This window comes from Pinus tabuliformis, chromosome 8 (genome assembly GCF_031772625.1).
Source record: "Pinus tabuliformis cultivar Carrire ecotype Pingquan chromosome 8, CPIR1, whole genome shotgun sequence".
Classification (NCBI taxonomy): Eukaryota; Viridiplantae; Streptophyta; class Pinopsida; order Pinales; family Pinaceae; genus Pinus; species Pinus tabuliformis.
The window spans coordinates 690,279,644-690,302,324 of record NC_142294.1 but is presented as its reverse complement, the minus strand read 5'-3'; positions in this window follow the sequence as shown (position 1 = coordinate 690,302,324).

Genomic DNA, 22,681 nt, shown 5'->3' with positions numbered 1-22,681 from the left:
CCTCATAAATTTGTAGGACTTCTTGCCAGTCATCTGAGTCTTTAGACGGCCTTCTAGTTCCTACTTTCTTTTGACTATTCTCGCGCCTAGCTTCAGAGTTTGCAATACTTAGCCTAGGCACAAATATAGCTTTTTTCTTCAAATTTATTATCAGCTTGTCTTGGATGATAGTTACTGGAAGCAAAAAGTTTATAAATGGCATGCCTAACATCAAACTTGCTGAAGGGTCATAGTGCTGAATTGCTGAAATTTTTACAATACTCCCCCCAACTTTTAAAGAAATATTGTCTACATAGTGTGTGAGCTGGACAGATCCTCCAATTGTTTTTGAAACTAGTATATTCTTTAATGGTTTCCAGAGTGGTTTGAACAAAGATGGTCTAGCTAGATTATTTGATCCTCCAGTGTCTACAAATCCATATATTGAAATCCATTCATTTCTGTCTTGTACTTCCACCGGGATATAAATCAAGCTATCTGTTTTGGCAATCTTTTTCAACAATGTGTTTTGTTCATTTCTCGTAATCTCTGGCAGTAGTATACTAGTTGATGGTGCAATTTTCTTTCAAATGGACAGAAAGAATTTAATTGAGGCAAAGGTAATGCAATTTGTTTACCTTTGTCTAGTCTTTCTGATGTTTCTGCTTCTTTAGATTCTTCCTCTGATGTTTCGGCTTCTTCGAATGTTTCTGTCTCACTTGATGACTCAACAGTTGAAGAACTTTCGATTTCACTATAGTGTTGTTCACTAGAAAAATCATTATCAGAACAATTCAAACAAATATTCATTTTTTGTACAAGATCTTCATCTTCATTATCTGAAACTTCTGTAAGAATATATACATCAGAAATTTCTTCATCAGATTCTACTACCGACCAATCATCTTGGAACTCTTCAATATCTATACAAGCTTTGAGTTTACTAGATGATTTCTGGGGACACTTTCTAGCAAAGTGTCCTTCCTTTTTACAAATGAAACTGTTATCTCAAAATCAGGCCCTGGAAGGCTGCAGACTAGGAAGACTTCAAGTAACTATCTCAACCTACTTTAGGCTGAGGCTTAGCCTCCTCAACCTCAGAGGGCTCTCTCTTAAAGGATTAATGATTTCGATTAAAGCTAAGATGGCTAACTCTTATAGAACAACTGTGAAAAATGTGAATGCTGGAAAAACATTAAGCATCTATCCATTGGGCTTATAGAGTCAACAACACCTCAATATAATAGTGAACTCAACCTTACATAGACGTTAGGGCACTCAGCATTTAGATATTCAGAACAAACACTCATATGGAACCGCACAGTCTATAGATGCATACAGGAAATCAGAGCACATTCAGTGAATTCTGAGTGATTATACATCCATACCACTGTAAACAAAACTAAGAAAAGGACAACATCACACATTCTGAATATAAGAAATCCTTCATGAATTCTGAGAAGTAAAATCAAAATTATATTACTGAAAGTGAGTCTTTACATAAGCCAAATACTATGCTCTCTTATAAAGTTTTCCAACCCTGATTACATTGCTGTTTCAACTATATATAGAGTTTTTATTCTAACTGATCGAGATTCCTCCTCCAGCATGAGGGGAATTCGAAAACTACTTCTAATGACACCTATTAACCCTTTAACTAACTAATAAATACAACTGACTACTAATTGACAGCTCTAGAAACCTAAAACAATTAGGATTCTAATTCTACATCATGCTGAACATATCATTTATTACAATCAAGATTTATTCCCTGACAAGTGGTCTCTTTTAGTTTGGATGTGGTAGGTGTTTATAGCTGCTTGCTGGGCTTTGATGTCGCACTTTCTCCATTGCCCCTGAAAAATAGAAAATTGTCCCTGTTTATCGGCCTTTGGTTTTCCTCAAAGATGTTCGAATCCAATGAACTATGCCCTTCATCTTTGATTATACAAAACATATCAGAATGCCACGTCTTTGATCTGTTGTCTACCTTTGCCATGTGTGAAGATAAAAACCTCCTCCAAGCTGTCTGACATACCATGGACTAGTAAATGTGATCACTTTATAACAAAAAGTTTAGAATTGGGTTCGAATATATGTTTCCTCTACCTGTCTTGCCCTGGTTGAAAGTTGATACCTTTAAATGACCCTTTGAGGATATTCCTTTTTCAAAACTTTTCCCTCGGTCTCACAAAATCGGTTGACTGAGTTTAAATTATGTAGCTTCAACAGTTTCGTAGCGCACTACGAAACTGCTGAGCGTTAGGCATCCTCTTCAGCAGTTTCGTAGCGCGCTACGAAACTGCTGGGTAATTCCAAAAACACAGTTTCAACCCAAAATCTGACTGTCTTCAAGTAACAAGGAAGAAGAGATGTATGCCAATCATTGGCAATGAAGACAAAATCCTCCCCATAAGGTCCACTAAAGTGTTCACTGTTTGAGAGATTAAGAATCCTTGGAGCTTCAATAGCTGCCTGACATAAGAGGCTAAAATGAAGTTCATTGTCTTGGGTTTTTATCCCTCATTTCGTTGCCAGGCAATTTAATATCCTCTTTTGAAGATATTGGCTCCATCAATGACCCCGCCTCTTCATATTTTCTGGATTCAGCTTCGCCATCAATAAACACTTCCCTTTTGACCATACCATGACATCTTTCCAAATCATTGATAAATGATTTTTTCCCTGAACAAGAGATAACTGCCTCAGAAGGTTTATGATCTTCTGCTTCAACACTATCACCAACAAAGTCCCTGGTTTTATCATAAGACTCAACTATGACTTGACTTTTTATGCTTTTGTCAGGCCATAAGACATCTGCATGTAAGACCTTTGGATTGTCTTTTTTCTGCTGTGTGTCTGCCAATGAACACATATGAAGGCCTTCCCTCCTGTTCATCAATGACCCGTTAAACCAAAAATGTTGTGCATCTGGTGAAGCCAGAGCCTTCCCAGAAGTCATCTCTGTGGCATTTTGCAAGAGGTTAGCACTTTCTTTTAGTTCAGTTTCTCTTTTCAGAGAAACCTTCTGATTATCCTCAACTTCACTCCTATGATGACCCTCACAGAAATCATTTAAGACAATGCCAGCTTTGCTGTTTGGCCCAGCTTCACTGGAAGCATTTGAATATGGACTTTCACCCACCTTTGCAGAAGTATCTGTATCCCACAATAATGCACAGATCTTATCAAGCCCTGTTTCATCGTCCTTTCTTCCATGATTTCTTTTTGCTGAGATATTTGATTCATGTGGTATGAGCTCATCAAGTCCAAGTCGTTTACGAGCTTTGCTAAAGAATGTCTTACACTGAACTTCAGTTTTAGAATGGACATAATGGCAAATTCTTCTAAAATCCTTACCAAACATGGTCACAACACTAATAAAAAGAGCCTTTTCATCATCCGTCCAATCCAAATTGATTTCCTCACAATTTTCTTCAGAAGAATATTGTATTTCAATATTTTCAACAGCCTCAGATGTTAAGGTATGATCAGTATCAACATTTTTCTTCCTGTGTTAACTGGAGAAAACTTTCTCCTGAAGACTTTCAGATCGATCGACTCCAGTGGTAGTGACACATGAACCTACTGGCTCACAAGAAAAAGCACCACATAACCCTGCCAAGACATCCACCGCAGCAGTGCTCTGAGACGAGTGCTAAGCCAATGTAGACCCAACGAAGATGTTAGTCTTGGAACTTTCACTGATCGGGGCAGTTTCTGTTTTTAAAATTTCAATTTGATCAGTCACAATATTTCCATCATTTATTTCACCGTCTTTATCATCAACAGTATTAGGAATGTTGTCTTCAGCTTCAGTTGCTTTAGGAACTGGTTTGTTGCTGCTCATCTTTTTCAGCTTTGCAACAAAAAAACCATCCATGTTATGAACATGCGGATAGAAAGGCCTTGTCTTTTCCAAAGATGAGTGAAAGTGGTGCTCCCTCAAATGTATAAACCTGTGTTGACCGAAGTCCAAACCACATGGGACAACTTTTACATCACGCTTTCTAAGTGCGTAGTTCACAACTGCCTCATTCTCTGCAACCGTAATTGAGCAAGTTGAGTATACTACATAACCTCCTGATTTTGAGCCTGCATCCGCCATGTCAATTGCTGCAAGAAGTAATTGCTTTTGCGGAAAAGCACATTTCGTTATATCCTCCGCACTCTTTTTACCTTTCACATTTTCATCTTTCCAAATGATACCAGTGCCAGAAATGAGAAATTCCAGAACCAACATTGCTACAACCACCACAATTAAGGTAAATCACACATTCTCCAGTACATCCCTTATTGCCCGAGAATTGTCTTTGGTTTGGATTCCAGACCATTTGCTGCCCTCAATGAGATGCTCTCACTGGCTGTGCGTTGATATCCACTACTCATTAGGTTACAAGGCATCTTCCGCTCTGGTATTTGAGAACACAGAAGTGAAACAATTACTCCTATTATTTTCTCAATCCAATCCATACGATCGATTTCACTCTCTTCTTGGCGGTGATCAATTTTATTTGCCAGTTGTCATCTGTAAGGGGTGCCATTTGACCCAGTAATACCAATTTTGTCCATATCTTGATAAATATAAGCCTAAAAGCCCAATCTCGATAGAGAAGAAAAACAAGACTTTCATCCCCAGGAACCTGCAAAGGGACTGACACCAAACCTTTATAATTAAAAAAAATTGATGTTCAGAATTTAAAATAATTTTTTTTTTTCGAGTGATAACAGGTGGCTCCACTTGGGATAGTGTACCCCTGTGGTACACTAAGAACATGCAGGTCCAATGCTTTGTCCTCTTTATGACAAATAGAAATTTGCTAGAAAGCATCCCCTTCCAGCGTCTTGGGCCTTCACCTCGGGCTTAATCTTGATGATCACTGTAGGAGAAAGAAATCTACATCTACTGAAAAAAATGCTCAGTCAACCTTGAGCTTATTTGCATTTTCCTACCTACCTACCCTAACAATTCAAATTTCTTTCAGCTCAATCAATGTGAAATTTCCAATGTAGCCAATCATTTGTCTTATCTGATATTTGAGTTTTTTTACTGCATCGGAGTTCAGAGTAACTATGATATTGTGATGACCACTGCCACTGAAATTGCCTCTGATCTTCATGGAAAAGCTGAAACACTGGAGAGTAAAACTCTTCCATGTATTTAGCTATAGGATCCCAGAATACATGATCAGCTTGATGATTCTTGTAACTTTCTGGTTGTGCAAACTGATCTTCAACAACAGTGTACAGTTCCTCAATCGTGAAAGAGAAAGGAAGCAACACTCTCTCCTTATGTTCTGCCATAGAAAGCTTCTGAAAATAATGATCATGATTATGAAGACTATATGATTGAATTTGACCTTCTAAACCTTCAATGTCTTTCTCAATGTCCTCAGCAACTTCATCCAAAAATTTCATCTTATCCTCTGCCTTACAGTCAAATGATTTTAGATACGAGGACAAGGACAAAGAAAAATTTTCATCAATTTCTCCATTACTATGATCATCATTCCATTGTTTGAAACCTTGAATTGAAGGAGAGTTTGCCACCACATCTGATCTATCTATCCATTCCTCCAAAAACATAAGCCAAAAGTCTTCAAATGACTTAATGGATTTGGTAGGAAAACTTTCAATCCACCATTTACATTTCCCTTGAAGTGAATCATAGAACAACATAATGCAAACATCCTCATGTTTAACTCTAAGAAGCTTAGTAAAATCACAGAAATCTGATATATGCTTCAAAGTTAAACTCAAATCTTCTCCATTGAATTTTGGACAATTCCTTAGAAAATATGCATCCTTGGGAAAATGATTTGGGAAACCATGAATTCCTGAAAAATTTATGCATGCATACCTTGAAATAAGAATGGTAGCATCTGGGTCCTTCATAACTCCAGTGGAATCACCATGAATGTATGAATTTTGAATTATTCAACAATGGAGTCGCCAAGGTAGATTGCAGCCTCGAAAACCTTCTGAGCTCCTGCTACCTTCAGAAGTTCAGCTTCATGATTTCGGGAATGAATAATCTTCAGGCTCCCGACAGACGCACCAAAATGTTATCTCAAAATCAGGTCCTGGAAGGCTGCAGACCAGGAAGACTTCAAGTAACTATTTCAACCTACTTTAGGTTGAGACTTAGCCTCCTCAACCTGAGAGGGCTCTCTCTTAAAGGATTAATGATTTCGATTAAAGCTAAGATGACTAACTCTTATATAACAACTGTGAAAAATATGAATGCTAGAAAAACATTAAGCATCTATCCATTGGGCTTATGGAGTCAAAAACACCTCAATATAATAGTGAACTCAACCTTACATAGAAGTCAGGGCACTGAGCATTTAGATATTCATAACATACACTCATATGGAACCACACAGTCTATAGATGCATACAGGGAATCAGAGCACATTCAGTGAATTTTGAGTGATTATACATCCATACCACTGTAAACAAAACTAAGAAAAGGACAACATCACACATTCTGAATATAAGAAATCCTTCATGAATTCTGAGAAGTAAAATCAAAATTATATTACTGAAAGTGAGTCTTTACATAAGCCAAATACTATGCTCTGTTATAAAGTTTTCCAACCCTGATTACATTGCTGTTTCAGCTATATATAGAGTTTTTATTCTAACTGATCGAGATTCCTCCTCCAGCATGAGGGGAATTCGAAAACTACTTCTAATGACACCTATTAACCCTTTAACTAACTAATAAATACAACTGACTACTAATTGACAGCTCTAGAAACCTAAAACAATTAGGATTCTAATTCTACATCATGCTGAACATATCATTTATTACAATCAAGATTTATTCCCTGACAAGTGGTCTCTTTTAGTTTGGATGTGGTAGGTGCTTATAGCTGCTTGTTGGGCTTTGATGTCGCACTTTCTCCATCGCCCCTGAAAAATAGAAAATTGTCCCTGTTTATCGGCCTTTGGTTTTCCTCAGAGATGTTCGAATCCAATGAACTATGCCCTTCATCTTTGATTATACGAAACATATCAGAATGCCACGTCTTTGATCTGCTGTCTACCTTTGCCATGAGTGAAGATAAAAACCTCCTCCAAGCTGTCTGACATACCATGGACTAGTAAATGTGATCACTTTATAACAAAAAGTTTAGAATTGGGTTCGAATATATGTTTCCTCTACCTGTCTTGCCCTGGTTGAAAGTTGATACCTTTAAATGACCCTTTGAGGATATTCCTTTTTCAAAACTTTTCCCTCGGTCTCACAAAATCGGTTGACTGAGTTTAAATTATGTAGCTTCAACAGTTTCGTAGCGCACTACGAAACTGCTGAGCGTTAGGCATCCTCTTCAGCAGTTTCGTAGCGCGCTACGAAACTGCTGGGTAATTCCAAAAACACAGTTTCAACACAAAATCTTATTGTCTTCAAGTAACAAGGTAGAAGAGATGTATGCCAATCATTGGCAATGAAGACAAAATCCTCCCCATAAGGTCCACTAAAGTGTTCACTGTTTGAGAGATTAAGAATCCTTGGAGCTTCAATAGCTGCCTGACATAAGAGGCTAAAACGAAGTTCATTGTCTTGGGTTTTTATCCCTCATTTCATTGCCAGGCAATTTAATATCCTCTTTTGAAGATATTGGCTCCATCAATGACTCCGCCTCTTCATATTTTCTGTATTCAATTTCGCCATCAATAAACACTTCCCTTTTGACCATACCATGACATCTTTCCAAATCATTGATAAATGATTTTTTCCCTGAACAAGAGATAACTGCCTCAGAAGGTTTATGATCTTCTGCTTCAACACTATCACCAACAAAGTCCCTGGTTTTATCATAAGACTCAACTATGACTTGACTTTTTATGCTTTTGTCAGGCCATAAGACATCTGCATGTAAGACCTTTGGATTGTCTTTTTTCTGTTGTGTGTCTGCCAATGAACACATATGAAGGCCTTCCCTCCTGTTCATCAATGACCCGTTAAACCAAAAATGTTGTGCATCTGGTGAAGCCAGAGCCTTCCTAGAAGTCATCTCTGTGGCATTTTGCAAGAGGTTAGCACTTTCTTTTAGTTCGGTTTCTCTTTTCAGAGAAACCTTCTGATTATCCTCAACTTCAATCCTATGATGACCCTCACAGAAATCATTTAAGACAATTCCAGCTTTGCTGTTTGGCCCAGCTTCACTGGAAGTATTTGAATATGGACTTTCACCCACCTTTGCAGAAGTATCTGTATCCCACAATAATGCACAGATCTTATCAAGCCCTGTTTCATCGTCGTTTCTTCCATGATTTATTTTTGCTGAGATATTTGATTCATGTGGTATGAGCTCATCAAGTCCAAGTCGTTTACGAGCTTTGCTAAAGAATGTCTTACACTGAACTTCAGTTTTAGAATGGACATAATGGAAAATTCTTCTAAAATCCTTACCAAACATGGTCACAGCACTAATAAAAAGAGCCTTTTCATCATCCGTCCAATCTAAATTGATTTCCTCACAATTTTCTTCAGAAGAATATTGTATTTCAATATTTTCAACAGCCTCAGATGTTAAGGTATGATCAGTATCAACATTTTTCTTCATGTGTTAACTGGAGAAAACTTTCTCCTGAAGACTTTCAGATCGATCGACTCCAGTGGTAGTGACACATGAACCTCCTGGCTCACAAGAAAAAGCACCACATAACCTTGCCAAGAAATCCACCGCAACAGTGCTCTGAGACGAGTGCTAAGCCAATGTAGACCCAACGAAGATGTTAGTCTCGGAACTTTCACTGATCGGGGTAGTTTCTGTTTTTAAAATTTCAATTTGATCAGTCACAATATTTCCATCATTTATTTCACCGTCTTTATCATCAACAGTATTAGGAATGTTGTCTTCAGCTTCAGTTGCTTTAGGAACTGGTTTGGTGCTGCTCATCTTTTTCAGCTTTGCAACAAAAAAGCCATCCATGTTATGAACATGCGGATAGAAACGCCTTGTCTTTTCCAAAGATGAGTGAAAGCGGTGCTCCCTAAAATGTATAAACCCGTGTTGACCGAAGTCCAAACCACATGGGACAACTTTTACATCACGCTTGCTAAGTGCGTAGTTCACAACTGCCTCATTCTCTGCAACCGTAATTGAGCAAGTTGAGTATACTACATAACCTCCTGATTTTGAGCCTGCATCCGCCATGTCAATTGCTGCAAGAAGTAATTGCTTTTGCGGAAAATCACATTTCGTTATATCCTCCGCACTCTTTTTACCTTTCACATTTTCATCTTTCCAAATGATACCAGTGCCAGAAATGAGAAATGCCAGAACCAGCATTGCTACAACCACCACAATTAAGGTAAATCACACATTCTCCAGTACATCCCTTATTGCCCGAGAATTGTCTTTGGTTTTGGACTCCAGACCATTTGCTGCCCTCAATGAGCTGCTCTCACTAGCTGTGCGTTGATATCCACTGCTCATTAGATTACAAGGCAGCTTCCGCTCTGGTATTTGAGAACACAGAAGTGAAACAATTACTCCTATTATTTTCTCAATCCAATCCATACGATCTATTTCACTCTCTGCTTGGCGGTGATCAATTTTATTTGCCAGTTGTCATCTGTAAGGGGTGCCATTTGACCCAGTAATACCAATTTTGTCCATATCTTGAGAAATATAAGCCTAAAAGCCCAATCTCGATAGAGAATAAAAACAGGACTTTCATCCCCAGGAACCTACAAAGGGACTGACACCAAACCTTTATAATTAAAAAAAATCGATGTTCAGAATTTAAAATATTTTTTTTTTTTCGAGTGATAACAGAAACAACAATTGTTGTTCCTTGGAGCAGTTCTCTTTTTCAAATATCTGAATTTTTTGAAAGGTCTCTTCGGGTTCGATACTCTTTTGGGTTTGTATCTACCATACCTTTTGTATTTCTTCTTCTTTGATTTAAAAGGCGTCCATGGTAGTACTATTTTGCAGACATCTGAATTTGGGGTGATGTCATGCGCCTTCTTCTGCCAACACAAATATTCGACCTTTTCTGAGACTCTAAACAGAAGATCAACCCAATAAACTTGATCTAAACTTTTCATTTGAACTTCAAGATATTTCATTATTAGATCTCCTAAGTTTCCTGGTAATTTTGATAAATAAGAAACCTTTTGGGCAAGGTCATTGAACAGATTAGCTTTAAAGACTCTAGCCATAAAATCTTTACTGAATTGATCTAAATATTTTAGATCTCTTAATTCCATACGGCTAAGGTCAGTCAATAGCCGTTTCTTTTCATCTACTGGTTCTGGCACAAACTGAGTTTTCAAGAACATTTCTAATGTGGCTAAACCAGCTTCCATGACCGCTATTCTCTCTGCTTCTGAACCTCCCATCCACCAATCAAACACAATTCCTGCCATCCTCTTTTCTGCTAGAATCATGATAGAAACATTGTCTAACTTTGTTGTGACCTGCATTTGATATAAGGCTCCTATCCAGATTCTAATAGACTCTCCAGGATTGGATGAGTTATCTAGATCTAAGATGTAACAACTCGAATTTGTAGCAAACAGATCTTCTTCGATTCTAGGATACTTAACAGCTTCTTTTAGGATGTGAGCTTTATTTTGATTTTTTATTGATGGCATAATAAAGGATGGAAACTTTATTGCAGCTTGTTCTAAAGTCATGACTTCCTTCTTAGATTCAAGAGGTTTTTCTGCCTTGAACGTGCTAGAGGATCCACTAGTTAATTTTCCAGTGTCTCTGGAAGTTCCTTCTCCAGCACTTGTTTCTGGTGCTTCTTCTTCTTGTTCTTCTTCTAAGTCCCAATAGTTCGGGGCTGAGATATCGACATGAAATTTAGGGATTTTCTTGGCCTTTTTCTTCATTTTTCTTTTTCTTCTCTCTTCTCGTTGTCTCTTTTCTTCCTGTTGCTCTTCATACAACAATTTTAGATTTGCATTTATCAATTCTGCTTGTTGTCCTAAGTTATCTAGAACATCTTCGACATGAGAACACCAAGTAGTCAAATAATTTCCTACTTGATAGACCTGATCCAAGTCATTGGGATCTTGAGAGTCATGTTCTAGCAAAGGTGCACAGTCTGCTCTTGTAGCAGGTTATTTTGACAATGATGAAGAGACACAAAATTTTGTTTTTGGTGGCCATTTTCCCCCTCTGACAAATCTTTTGTTAGCATACTTGTATTCTTCCATAGGTGGAAAAGTATGTACATGAGTTCTAAACATTTTATTTACAGCGAAAAATGGTTTTTATTCAGGTATATACAACTGATTTTCAGATCGGGGTGTACTTGTGGAAGTAGAAGGCTGTTCTTCTGGTACTGTCAACTGTCTGTAAAAAGACTTTCTTCCACTTTGGACTGGACTTTCTACTGGTAGTACATGTTTCTCTGGCAAGACTATTGGCTTAGGAATTCTTGGATAAATAGAATGATTAGGAATAATTTTTACCCCTCCATCTTCAAGAGCCAATCTTTTAATTTGACTGCTTGCATTATCTGAAGCCAAAGACTTATATTGGATGTACCAGTGATCGAGTAGTGTTTCTCTATCATAATGCACACATTCAATTTGTGCATTTCCTATCCCGACTGTCACACAATTTTCGTTTGCAGATTACTGTGGTGTGATTTTTGGATGGATGGTGTTGAAAGATTTCCAAGTATTGTTCCTATTCTGGCATGATCATATTCATTGTGCCTTGAATCAAACAATTCTGCTATGCAGGGAGTATTTAATCCATGTCTAAACAGAGGAGCCAAACCAATCCTTATTGCTCCAAAATGTAAATAATGAAATCTTCTTTCCTTAGCATATTTTCTAAAATTTTTTATTTCATCTTCTGAGAATATATTTAACCCTATTATCTGTACATGTGGACCTTTAATTCTGATCTTAACTTCAACTTCTTTGAAGTAATATTTCTTTGAAAGCTTAAACATCATTGGAACCAGATAGACTTCTTTAGTATCTAAGGCAGGAGGGTTCTAGCTTTCGGGATCTTCAACTTGTTCATGTTCATTTATATCTGTCTCAACAGATCTATTTTCTACTTCTGATATTGATCTTTTATCTATGGTAGAAAAGGATCTCAAAAATCTAGCCATAATGGACTGATACAATCTATTCCAGAAGTCGACTGAAGGAGCTTTTATCTACTCAGCACAATGTAAAACAAAGACACTCTTCGAAGGCTTCCTGGCTTTCTTCAGATTCTGTCTATAGAATGTATTTCGTCATCTAAATATTTTCCAAGGAACGGGATTGGCTCTGATACCAAAATAGGGGGTGACCGCTTTCTAAAGCCATCCGAGGCTACAAACCTAAGGTGTATAACGAAATGTAATGTAAATGCAAACTTAATCGAAAGCATATAGAAATGGTTCTGTGTTGACTTTTCTCTACATTTTGAAGGAAGATTTTCTGTGTATGATGAAGGTCTGATATTTAGACATATATATTGCTACATAAACATGTTTATAGTTCATATCTTTTATTTATTTATATTCTTGCAGGAAACTGATAGGCATTTTCTCTACTATTTATACACCTATATGTTATCAGGTTAAATTGACAATTGTCTGTAACGCTATTTTGTTTATTAGCACAACATTTATTGTTAATTGACAATGTATAGTTCTCTGTATGTTTATCAGTATCCATTTGGAAGCATGCATCATCTATTTGTTTTATTGTTCCACTCAGAAATTAGTGAAGGATTATCATTAATACTAAATAATTTCCATACTTCCTACTTACAGTAGACCGTTTGCTATTTTATCTCTATTTACAGTAAACATTCAAATTACTCTATTGATAATGATTACCATGTTAGTATCACTTATCTATCTTTCATTATGCACACATTAAATAATTGGAAGATCTCTCCACCCAACCTCGGAACTGACAATTACGTCCAGATTCTTCCTCTGAGCCCTTCCACTTCTGCTAATTAGTAACAGATGGGTAACTTGGGCATCAGGATTCCGTCCAACCTCAAGTACCATACCTCATAGCTTGTTACCTCATATTTCTTTCCCACTGGTTATTTTCACCAGCTCAAGGAAGAATAAAACACAGTCGTGTTTTTCCCTTCCAACCCCCAGGGTTCTGCCCTCTTTTCCTCTTAAGGAAAAAAAGTTGAAGGAATAGTTGTAACTATTCTCAAAAGTTTGTTCAATTGTTTCTTTGATTCTTTTAACAATCTGGTCCAAAGTCTTTTACTTAATAATTAACAATATTTGTTCGGGCTATTTAAGCATAATAGTTTAAATAGTTAAATAACATAAATGAAATTAAACTTGGTAAAAACAACTCATGATGTCTCACTGTATGTTACATCACTTATTCAATTTCCTCAATAAAATTTTAAATATGTAATAATTAAAACAAGAACTATTTTTCAAAACAAATATATTTAATTTTAATTATTTTCAAATTTACAATTTAAATTTGATTAAAAATATTTTAATTCATTATCTGATTAAGAACCTAATAATAATTATTTGAAAAACTTTAAGAAAATATTATATAAAATTAGCATAAGAAGCAAAACTATTTTTCAAAACAGATATATTTAATTTTAGTTATTTCCAAATTTACAATTTAAATTTGTTTAAAAATGTTTTAATAAATATGCATAAGTTTGATTAAGAATCTTATAGTAAATATTAGAAAAACTTTAGGAAAATTAGTCTAAGAACCACACATTTTCCCCAACTTTTTATTTTCAAAGCTGTGGCGATATTTTTTATATATATTTGTGTATGGGCTTCAGATGATTAAAGATAAATTTATATTAAAGATTTACTTTTAAAGATAACTTATTTGTAATAAAACAAAATATTAAATATAATATTTCAACAATCTTACTAATGTTTATTTAAATTGTGATTATCCATGTAGTTATTTAATAATAATTATAATTTCAATTATGTTAATTGAACTTATCCATAGTGGATACAAGTAAATAACATGCAATATAAATCTCAAATAAAATTTGATATATTTCTCTATAATTTACAAATTTATTAAAAAAAATATTATAATAAAAAATTACTAATATTAAACTATTTTTAAACAATTACTTATCACGCTTTACCTCTTTCATTGATATTGTTGGTAAAATATGAAAATATAGAATTTTTTCCATTAAATGTGTTATGAATTAAATACACCAATAGACATTTGACCAATGTTCAATAATGACATCCAGATTGTAGTCCTACATCTCATAAACCAAAAGCCACATGTAGAAGGATGAAATAATATAATGAAACCCATTAACGAAGATCATGAAACCAATGGAAATAGATGAACCTTCTTCATGGAAACTACTATAATAGATGAATTCATATATGGAAAACTATCCAAATTTAAAGATAAGATAGAGATTTATCTTTAAAATTTTCAAAAGTATTAATTTTCTTGTGTCACTATGCAGAGGGATCAAACTTCTTACATTTTACCTTAGACTTCAGTGTATTAATTTTCTTCTTATGCCACTATGTAGAGGGATCAACCTTGTTACATTTTACCTTATACTTTACTAGATAATTAATACAATTTTGAGGATATTAAAAATATTTACAAAATATTAAGTTCTTTCTTAATTTTAATGAATATTTTACAGTGTTGGTTAACTTAGAATTGGTGTTTCTCGACTTAAAATTATAGCATAGATTTTAAGAGGATTAAAGCATAGATAGAAAGGCATGTAGCTTGCTTCTTTTATTTTATTTACTTTTTAACAAAATATGTTTTCAAAATTAATTCTTAGTTTAACTCTAGTTATAATTTCTATGGTTATAATTTTATATTTATGAGTTTTTTTTCTATTTATTATTTTATAGGTTTGGTGGATATAGTCATAGGATTTGAAGCAATAAATAAATAAATAATTACAAGCTTAGACGCAAGTCTAAATCTAAGAGGCATGAGATATTGTTAAAAACGATGAAGAGTTGGACTAATTGAACAAAATATGTAGTTTATTTATATAAAATTGTAGTTTTATCTCATTGTTACACTTGTTCACACACAAAACTTGGATGAACATTTGTTCACACATAAAAGCTGGATGAAAATAGTTACACTTGTTCACACAAAAAACCTGGATGAACATTTGTTCACACATAAAAGTTGGATGAAAACAGTGAACAATCAAAGATACTCTTAAGAAAATTAAAAATTGCTTACAAATTAAATTAATTTCAGTAGTCCAGGAGAACCCACATATATATATATATATATATATAAACAAAATTTGCATGCAAATCAACAAATTTCATAAATCTTAATAAAAAAAATATTTGAATTAAACATTGCTTACGAATTAAATTAATTTCAATAGTCCAAGGGAACTCCACATATATATATATATATACAAAATTTGCATGTAAATCAATAAACTTCATAAATCTTAATAAAAAAAAATATTTATTTAAATTGTGGACGTACATAAAGATTTCTAGCAAATCTCAAAATATAAAAAAAAAAAACCTACGGATGTTCGAAAGATATTTGTAACAATTAAAAACTATAAAACTATAAAATAAAATAAATATAATTTAGATAAAGAAGATCCACGATCAAAATTATTTATTTAAAAAAATGAATTAAATAAATGAAAATGAGATGAAGAAAGTGACAATTAAAATTATTTATTAAATAAAACATGACTAGAAAGGGTCTGCAAGAGAATAATACAAATTAAAATGTAGAGATATTAGAACATAATACTAACAAATAAAAATATAAGGTGAACATTTGCAAAAAAAATTGAAGATATAGTTGCAAGCATAATTCTTTTGAAAAGTGTTTACCCTAAAATGTTTTTAAATTTTCTTTAAAATTGTATGAAAATATATAATACATGTAAATATTAAAAATATATGTATTGTTCTTGAAAATTAAAATCTCAGAAAAAATAATACATTCATGCAACAATCGAGAATAATAAAAAATGGCGGACCCTCCACACAAGATTAAGACTTTCATTTCTAGCCAGAATTGATTGACTACCTCCATGTGCGGAGTCTTCTTACCCGTACTAAATCATTGAAGTAAAATAGTAATGAAGTAACATAATGATAATATTGAATCTATTTTACAAAATATAGTAAAAATAATAATGGGAAAGCACAAAATTTATTAATGAACAAAATTAGACTATTACGATATTAAAATATTAAACATAATGTTTAATTCTATGATTATTATAAGCTTCCTTAAAAATAATTTCCAAATTTTCTGACAAAGATCACACTTTCCATTTACAATTATTTATTATTTGTTAGTACTCCTAACATTGTTTTACATTTCTTATAAAATATGTTCCCTAAAAAATAATTTCCAAATTTTCTGACCAAGATCACACTTTCCATTTACAATTATTTGTAGTACTCATAACATTGTTTTACATTTCTTATAAAATTTGTTTCCTATTCTTATTCGCGGCCTGCCTAATAAGACTACAGGAAATTAATTCTATTGCATTTTGATTGGGTCTTTTTGTGTTTTGTGGCTATCAAACAGAAAAATCCATGCATTGTGGAAGAATGACAATGAATGTAACAAAATAAGAGAAACAATTATGCTAACCAACTTTTTTCCTATAGTATCAAATAATTTCCTATAGTATCAAATAATTTGATTTAAATAAGTAATATATATTTTTACTTAAGTTTTTTTTATTTGATTCTTTAATATGTATATTTTTAAATAATAAAATATTTTAACTCAACTAAACCATATTAACTTAACGTTAGGTTGGTATTTAGAATTATTTATTTATATTAAATAAACATTTTCATAATTCTTAAAATTTATCGTTATACATGTATTTATTGCTATAAATATAATCATCTATAACTTTATGTATTTGTTTACTTTAAATATGTATCATTCTTTGAGCTTATATAGCCATTATACTATTATTTAATTATTAGTTTTTACAAAATTTATTAAAATAATTATATTTGTATATATTTAATAATTTTATTTGTATATATTTAATAATTTTTAGGATCTTCTATGCTTTTCTTTCCTAGATTTGTTAAATTTATTTTATTTACATATAGCTTTTATAATTAACAACTATTATGATAATAATTTATTATTTTTTAGAATCTTGTGATTTCCCTAATTTTATTTAAAAAGTTTAATTTATATATAGTGACTAATTTTTAGGATATAATAAAAAAATGTTAACTTAACACAACCATATTAACATTATTTTATGTTCATATTTGGAATTAGTCAATACAAAGAGTTAACTAATAAAAATTAGTTTGAATTATTCATTTGTTTTAAATTGATTACAAGATGCCACTTTACAAATATATATATATATATATATATATATCTTTCACTAATTTAACTTTAATAAAAATTAATATCAAATACTTTGATTTAAATGAATATATATCTTATCAAATACTTCCTCTTAGAGTGCCCCGCGTACAGCCACATTAGATGTCAGTTTCATAATCTTTGTCACAATACTGACCTTCCTAGTCTTTTACAATGTCAAAATTATAGTGAGCTTGGGAGGCTTCTCTCCAAGCTTTTTGAGCATAGAAATAAAATCTTAAATCAAACTAAATAATTTGTTTCTTTAGGTCTGATAGACCAAAGCTTGGTCTCAGTGGATGTTAACCATCATCATCATCATCATATATTTTTGAATTAAGAGATTTTATTTATTTGATTCTTTAAAATGTAGATTTTTAAATAATAAAGATATATTAACTCAAGACAACTAACATTATGTTATGTTCATATTTACAATTGGTTCATACAAAGAGTTAATTAATAAAATAGTTTGAATTACTGATTTATTTTATGTTGATTACAATATGACAACCATGATCCCCATGAAAATTGGCGAATTATCATAGTTTTTTACTTTATTGTGTTATATTATGTTGGTATTTACAATTTGTTATTTACATTAAACATAATTTTACATGATTCCTAAAATTTATTACTATACAATTTCATATAATCATCTATAATTTAATGTATTTATTTACTTTAAAATGTATTACTATTTGAGCTTATCTAGCCATTATCTTATTTGCTTATAATTATTTTTTTTTATTATATATATATATATATTTCTCTAATTTAACTTTAATCAAAAGTAATATCCATTAATTTTATTTAAATAAATAATATATATTTTTAATTAAGATATTCCTTTGTTTGATTTTTTAACGTGTAGATTTCTAAATAATAAATATATGTTAACTCAACTTAACAATATTAACATCAATACAAAGAGCTAATTAATAAAATGGTTTGAATTATTGATTTGTTTTATTTTTATTACAATATGCCAACCATGAGCCCCATGAAAATTTGAAAATTGCCAGGGCGACCAAATTTCTTCAATGCCATGGGACAAATATCAAAAAAGTTGAAATGAGACACTAAAACTTTTAAGCCAATCACTTAGTAACAAATTATTATTTTTTAACTAGAAAAATAATTTAATGATTTCTAAATTTAAACATTAGAAGTTCTCATGGTCGACTCTAAACTATTAGTGGTCAATAGAAAAAATGATTGCTATTGTCGTGCCTTGGCAGGGACTAATAACTAGCATTTGCACTAGATGTTGCAAAAAAAACGGCGTAAGGCAGTAGAAAATGAACTAGTATCTTGAAGTGTCTTGTAAACTCGATGCAATCTCTACACAAAACTATAATGTTTCAAAACGATATATTTACAATCTCCAAGATCATTCAATCAACATTTATTACCACAACAAAGAGCAATATAAGGATCTGGAAAATAGGCTTTTGATCACCCTACGAGGACAAAAATGAAAATGTTGAAGGTACTTTCATTGGACACAACTTTTGGAGTGCTTCCATGGTGCTAGATAATATCTAGAAACAAAATATGATAGTTGTTGGATAAATATCAATATTGGAAACAAGTTACAATTCTTCTAATCAGAGTCAACATCATAATTATAGTACTGGAACAAATTATCAAGCTAAGTCTAAGCATTCGTAACTCCATAAATATCTAGAGACTAATACTAAAAGTTACTTGTTTGGCATCATGTATCATTCTAGATGTATTATAAAATGCAACCTTTGTAGTATTACCTTTATACATAATTATAATGTACAACTTATGTGGTAATTGTAGAACCATGTCATATTTCCATGAACTTTGGGCAATTGGCTCTTACTATATCATTACAGTGAGTTGCAACATGTTATCAGGCTGTGTATTATCTAATATGTTGTTATGTCATGATGGTACATGATTGGCCATGCATAATTCTAATGCAGAACATTGACTCTATTTTAGATGAACTATCTTTAATTGTTAACAACCCTAATTGGTATAACACATTTCTATATTGGTGTGTTTATTAAAAACGAGAAAACGTATTCATATATATCTATGTATTTTTTTTTTATATAACTAGAGTCATGATCGGTCGAGTTGATTGCTACGCATGAATCTCTTGATCTTGTACAAAAGGTTGTATAAAATACCATACAACACTTTGTGATTGTGTTAGAAAAAGTGTCACGCAAGAAATCTACTTTTAAAAAGAATGAAATTAATTTAAACTATGCCAAAAGAAACCTATTTTGTTTTAAGAAACATTTTCTGTTGTTGACTTTTTGGAACTTGAATGGTAAGTAAGTGCCAAGATCATCCCACTTTTGATTTGCATGAGATTACAAAATGTTTTTTATTTCTACAAACGGGAAATATTGATAGATGACAACAACTGGCATTGATATTTTAGAACAATATTGGTTGAGAAGTTCTAGATAATCATAAGATCATCTTGTTTTTTATATGCATGAGACTAAGGAGTTCAAAATATGTTATTTCAGTAGAGTGACAAGATAGATTGAAGACAACAAAGAACATTAATATCTCAACCTCAATTATGTATTGGCCTCATGGATAAAAGTGAGGAAGGACACTATCAGCCACCTTGAGGTCAATTACCCGTTCTCCAACACTCAACAATTTTTTGTTTAAAAAAGACCATCAATTAATCACAAGGAAAATTTTCCCATAAAATGTTACATTTTTGGTTGAATAATTAATTTCAAACAAACACAAAATACTACCAGTTGAGATGGAAAACAAAGCTTGTAATGCTAGATGTACACTAGCTCAAATAGATGACAAAATGGCCAAATTTTAAAATATGATGAAGATGATATCGATAACTACTAAAACCACTGATGTTTGTGCCAAAAACATGCCAAGTCATCTTTAATGAATATGGAAATAAGTGTAATACTACCTCAACTAAATATATAGAACATCAAAGAAGTTTGAGTGTATGTGTGAGTAACCAAATTTGATAAGAACAGGTAAATTAATCATTTTCTCTTGGATGTTGGATTTGGACTACAATTTAGGGAGAATAAACATGCTACCTTTGTTGGATCTTATATTTGTCATTAATTTTTACCATTTGCTAGACTGGGAAGGTCTTATTTATAAATAAGGCTTTACTTCGTTGACACAAAAGGTTTTCTGAATATGTCCAAACATTAATGTGATACCTATGTCCAAGTTCTCAATTATATTTCCATTCAGGACTATAAGCAAGCTTACTAATACTAAGACCAGACTTACATTATCCAATGATCAAAGTGAGCTTCTCATATCATTAGTTGGGAAAGGTTTGCAAAACACATCATCCTCTGTTGTTGGTTATTACAATAATTTTCAACCTTTAGTGCCTTATAATTAGGCATATTTATTTGAAAGCCTGAAATTGCACTAGATACTACCTCCAGAGTTGATCCTCATACCCTATCATCATTGTTGTATATATGGACATGAAACTAGGATTAGATCACAAAAATCAATCTTGGATCTAGTGATAACTTTATGTCTTAATTCCACCGAAATATGATCTTTGGTTCAAAATTTTTAAACATGATAACATGACCTAGCATATGCCAAGGCAATGTTATGTTGAAGGGGGATGGAATAATGTCTAAGAAAAGTTCATGTGGCAACCTATCCTCAACCTGTTTATCATCAAAATCACCCATAACACAAGGCTAGAAAGACATATATAAACAAAATCCACATGTTGCACCACATCTACAATAATTCCTTCGCACTTCTCCTCATAGAGATGAATCCAATGTTTAGAAATGCCTTGAATAATTATGAAAGTGGTGATATTTAATTTCCAACAAGATTTTCATACCAATTAAAACCTTCATCTTCAAGAAAATTCAAGGAAATTATGAACATTTTTTTCATTTTGATATCCTCGTGGACAACATTATGTTTTCGAAGAACAAAAGTAAGAGGACACAAGTCTTTGAGTCCATGGAGATTTGGTATATCTTCTCTCCAATATTCATAATCATTTAGGTTCCCCAACATTCTTGAGAAATACAAAGAATCAAGAAAATATTCTAACAACCATTCCACCTATAAAGATGTGTTGTATTCAACTCTTGCAACAAAATCACCCACTCTAGTGCCATCCAAGTCGGTCTCAAGAGATTCTACTGCAACAATTCTTGTACCTTGATCTTGTTCATCTCCACACTCAAAAAATCTAATTAGCATCCTTGTCAAGTCATCATTCTCGGATGAATCAAGATGTAAACATAGGTAGGACCTTCTTTGATTGATATGGCACTGATATCGAACATTTCACAGACAACAACAGGGCTGTCTAACTAGGATTCATGCTAAACATCCTTTGCTATGCATATTCATCATACTCAACATGCATAGCTCCCACATTATAGCCATGGAAGGCATTATTGAAGGAGGGGACAGATTTCAAATGGCACAAGAAATATGATGGATTCTTTAATGTCCTAGGCATTCTTATAGAAAGTTTCACTATAATGATCTCCATTATCCAAAACACAACATAAACAATGAGGGCTTGGCATGTGAAAGAAACTCAAATTTTGGGACCTTCAGTTCATAATTGAGCCCAATCAAAGCAGTAGGTGAAAAAGGGAAGCTGAGAAAAATATACAAGTGGATACCAATACCAAAATTGACTAAATACTTCCATACCAACAACAACAGTGATGTTGTCATGCTTAGTCCTGGATGACAACTTAATTGAGACATTTTGACCACCTGCATCTAAAATAAAAGAAGCTAAAATTGCACCCATCTTGCTCATGGTGTCTTCATGCTTGTCAAGAATGATCTTCTCAATTTGATGCCTGAAGTATGAAATAAAAACAATGTCAGGGTGATAAAAATATCTATTGCGGTGAAACCTGGAGTTTGAATGCAATATAATAGCACCATCAGTCTTGATAAGATATAATTCTACCTTTAAATGCCAGCATTTAGAAGTTATTATTTCAATTGGAAACTTTTCATTTATAATTACAAGTACAATGGAAATAATGAACATTTGTTTGCTAAATAAAAGCTTACAACATAGTATAATAGCATACCTGAATCTACCTACCACGAGGTTCACATGCTTAATTTGTTTGCACAAAACCATAGTGACGGCTATAAGGGCACCTTGACGAAAAAAATCTACCACATTTGATGTTAATGGTTCAAAAACAAAATGTCCTCACTTGTGTCTGTACAATAGACCCACTGCCAAGGTTGCTCCATATCTGACATGTGGATTATATGACTCAGACAGTAAAGAAACTATTCGTGGGGTCTGTTAAATTTGCAGAGTTTGATTTAGCACCAGCA